The sequence below is a fragment of the Nannospalax galili genome, unplaced genomic scaffold (genome assembly GCF_000622305.1).
Source record: "Nannospalax galili isolate Female #2095 unplaced genomic scaffold, S.galili_v1.0 scaffold1119, whole genome shotgun sequence".
NCBI lineage: Eukaryota > Metazoa > Chordata > Mammalia > Rodentia > Spalacidae > Nannospalax > Nannospalax galili.
The window spans coordinates 1,819,662-1,823,990 of NW_008343597.1; the positions used below are offsets into that span (position 1 = coordinate 1,819,662).

General features: G+C 48.6%; 1 non-coding gene across 1 annotated transcript; it reads left to right on the forward strand.

Annotated features, from left to right (window-relative positions):
* Nucleotides 1–233: 233 nt before the first annotated feature.
* On the forward strand, nucleotides 234–309 carry LOC115071516. The gene has a single exon (XR_003850596.1). It is a non-coding gene; the product is annotated as a small nucleolar RNA SNORD26 (small nucleolar RNA).
* The last annotated feature ends 4,020 nt before the right edge of the window (nucleotides 310–4,329 follow it).

Below are 4,329 nucleotides of genomic sequence, written 5' to 3' on the forward strand. Positions count from 1 at the left end.
ACAGGAGGATCCCTGGGGCTTGGGGGCCAGCCAGTTTAGCCAGATCAGGTGAGCTCCAGGTTCAGTGCAAGACTGTTTCAGGAAAACAAGGTGGAAGTGGTGGCATGTGTCTATAATTGTAGCACTTGGGAAGTGGAGGCAGGAGGATCAGGAGTTCAAGGTATTCTTTTGCCATATGGTGAGTTTGAGGGCAGCCTGGGATACATGAAACCCTGTCCTTAAAAAAAGCTGGACTACAGGGATGATTTAAAAATTGAACTCCCTCTTTCTGGATGCTTAGTGGAGAAAACAGAAAAATTCTGAGTTAGCATCATAAAAAAAGGTGGAGGAAGGCATCTTGTTGCGGGTTCTCCTCAGGCCAGCTGTGAAGACCCTCACCTGGATCGGGTCCCCTGCTGATTAGGGGGGGCAAGAGGCGCAGAGTCACAACACACAGACCCTGGGAGTCGGGTAGAAGCAAACACTAGGAGAGGTGCCGCAGGCTCGTTTAATGCAGGAGGGGGCAGGCCTTATATTTCCCTTTTCCCCACCCCCGAAGTCCATTTAGTCAGTGTATCATTTTCTGATTGGTCCATGCACACGCAGTCTGTTGGCAGTCACTGGGCTCGCCAACAGGGTACGGAGGCGAGGCGTGGGCTCCTTTTGGCGGGCTATTTACAGACCAAGAAGTGAAGTGAATTCTCGCTGAATCCCAGGGCTCTGGGTCTGCGTCGTCTTTGGAGGCCTCCTGCTATGTTTCCACCCATTTTCTTTAAAAATTACTGTCCAGGGAGAGCCTGTAGGCAGCTCTGCCTTGGGATGACCCCAGGATCATGGACTGTTCCTGTCTTAGGTTGTCCTATTCGGGCATGAACCTTACCCGTCATTAGAGCATGAGTGTACACGTCCATGTCCTGGCTTAGGTTGATTCAGCCCAACAGGAGCTTACCCCTCATTGACTACCAGCCCTCCAAGGTGTATCATCCTGGGGGATCAGTCGAGGTGGGGAATTATCTGTAGGAGGCCTCGTACATTTGTGCAAGCCAAGTCTGTCGGGCTGCATAGGGCGGGTTGAAATCATCTTTGTGTATTGCTCTGAGGGCCTGATACACCGAGTGAGTGAACTTTTTCTGACTGTGGGAATGAAGAACAAGTAGAAAGAGAAGAATAATTATGCCTGTCAGGAGTAGGTAAGTGACGATCCAAGATGGGTCAACCATGCTTTTAGATTAGAGGCACTGCTGCTGGCATAATCTTGGTCAGGTTGAACAGCCCAATGCATGAGGATGAGTTGTTGGTAGTGAAACATAGAGAGTTATTTAGGGGCCAGGAGCCATTGAGTGATTCCCAGGAAGTAACTGGGTCCATGGTGGGGAGGCCAAGCATAGAATTAGTTGAATAGAGGGTGGGGTAGGCTGGGGAATGAAGCTATAAGGGCAAGAGTATAGGCGGGGAGGGGGCCAAGGCCCAGAGATCATGGGCTGTGGCAGGGGCAGGGAAGAGCAAATCAATTATCCAGATAGCGGCGAGGTCTCTGGGTCCTGGGGGTCCCATTGGTCAGTTGCTGGTCTCACATCTCTCGCTGGAACCCATACTGGCTTTGTTTCTGTCTGAGGAAACACATAAGCATAGCCTTGCCCTCTCATTAACAAGGGGGCGGGCAGTTGCCATTGATATGTTACTGGGTCTTTCCATCTCACTAATGGCAGGGGTGTAGGCCTAGGTATGGTAGCCCAGTGTCAGACTCAACCCATTTTCATCGAAGGACAGGAAATTAATGCTGAATAGAGCTTCAGTTAGAGCCAGGTGCGGGTCCCTTTTAGACTCAGGGGTAGCAAATTTTTGTAATGTTTCTCTGAGGGTCCTATTGGCCCACTCCACAATGGCCTGTCCCTGTGGATTATAAGGGATGCTGAAGGAGTCAGTGTTTGTAGGCCAGGCTCAACCCATTTTCATCGAAGGACAGGAAATTAATAATGAATAGAGCTTCAATTAGAGCCAGGTGCGGGTCCATTTTAGACTCGGGTAGCAAATTTTTGTAATGTTTCTTTGAGGGTCCTGTTGGCCCCCTCCACAATGGCCTGTCCCTGTGGATTATAAGGGATGCCAAGGGAGTGGGTAATTTTCCATGTTGACTGGAATGATTGTAATTGTAGAGAGGTGTAAGCTGGCCCATTATCAGTTTTTAGGGTCCATGGCACTCCCATTACCAGCATTGCTGATTTGACCTCCTTAATGGCATGTGAGGCCTTTTCGCCGGCTTGAGTGATGGTGAAAAGAAAGGCGGAGTAGGTGTCAACAATGACATGGACATACTTAAGATTACCAAAGGAGTTATAATGGGTGACGTCCACTGCCAGAGGGCATTGGGTAGGAGACCACGTGGGTTAACTCCATATCGATTGAGGGGGCCTAAGGGAGCAAGGGGTGCACATGTAATGCAAGATCTGCTCAGATGTTTGTATTGAGAGATGGGTAGGTCGAGTAGAAGGCGGTGCAGACTGTGAGGAGAAAGGTGAAATTGTTGGTGTAAGTCTCTGGCTTGTTCTAGTGGAGGAATCTCTACAGACATTAAGTTTATCTACTTTGTCATTTCCCTTTGCCAAGATCCCAGGGAGCTTGGTATATGATCTTATGTGGGAGATGTACCAGGGCCATTGTCTGCTATCTAAGATAATCTGGAGAGCTCTCATCATTCTAGTGATGGGATCTTTGTGGCCTTTTACCCGAGCAAAGGGAAGACATCTGAGGGCCTGAACCGCATACCGGCTGTCAGAGAATATATTGAGTGCCTCAACCTGGCAGACTTGGAAGATTTTTTTAACAAGGCCAGGAGCTCCCGCAACCGGACAGAGCTGGGATTGGCTTGTACATAACAGGTGTCATCCTTTCCCGTGTGCTGAATGACAATGCCATAACAGGACTTATTGGCATCCAAGAAGGCTAGCGTGGCTAAAGGTAGGGAGTTTCTGCAGGGGGAAGCATGTGGCTGAGTGGTGATTTCCAAACAGGCCAGGCTGGCCAGTCGCTTATCCAGGAGTGCATGGTTATCCAACTCCCCTGTGAACCTGGACATCATTAGTTGGAAAGCCAGAGGGTCTGCCCATAATGTTTGGGAATGCTTAAGAGGAAAGGAGGGCAGTATAATTTTGTCAGGTTCCTTTCCGAATATGCACCTGGCTGTTTGTCAGGCCTTAATTGATAACTTGAAGGGACTATCATACTTAAGAGCTAAGCCTAGTTAGGTCCGAGGTAGCCAGGTGGATCCACACCAGGGGGTCTTGCTGCCATAGCGCCCCCAAGACACCATTTTTAGTCCAGAGGATCAAGGCCAGTAATGGTTTTGCTGGGTTGTAATGTTGGAGTGATGCAGACCAGAGTATATAATCTATCTTATTAAAAAGATCCTTAGCTGACTGAGTGAGAGGGATCCTTGAAGTTGGTGAATTATGGCCTTCCAGGAGGGAGAACAAGGCCCGGAATTCCAAGTCAGGGACCGGTATGAATTGTTTGAGCCAGTTTATAGTCCCACAGAGTTCTTGGAACTCAGTCAAGGTATATACAGTTTTTTGCAAGATGGAAGGGTTAAGTGGTTTAATTACCATATCTATATGGTAGCCAAGGAATGTGAAAGGTTGGATGTATTGTAACTTGTCTCATGCAATGTGGAGACCTAGACATTCTAAATCGGCAAGCAGACTGGGTATTGCAGCCTGTAAAGTATTGTGAGATTTGTGTGCTAGCAGTATGTCGTCCATATAGTGGGTGACAATTAGGTCCTTGGGGATGTTGGTTAAGGCCTTATTAACATATAATTGACAGATTGTGGGGCTATTTTTCATACCCTGTGGTAGTACCTTCCATTGGTATCTCTTGACTGTTCTTTGAAAGTTGAGCTCCCATACTGTGAGGGCAAAGTGAGGTCTATCTTGTTCTGCAGGTCATCCGTGGTAAGGACCACGCCCATGTCCTCTAGGACGTCTCAGCCCCATAAGTTACGGGGAATGTCTGCTACTATGGGGGTAACTGTGCCCTGGTTCCCATCCAAGTCCTTCCAATATACTGGACGTGTGACCAGCTTGGTACCTTGTATGCCGCCAACTCCTTTTAGTGGTGAGCCTGGCCAGTATTTCCAATGAGGGAATTTAAGGGATTCAGTTTCTGATATAATGGTGACATCAGCCCCTGTGTCTACTAGGCCCTTTACGGCAGTTCCATCTAGGAACAGGGTCATTATTGGCGAGTGGTTGAGGATTGGGAGAGTCCATAATGTCTGTCTCATTTCCCCTCTTGTGGGCAGGGCTGAGGGGTGCCCCAGGTGGAGTTTAAAGAAGCTGAGTCCAGTTCAGG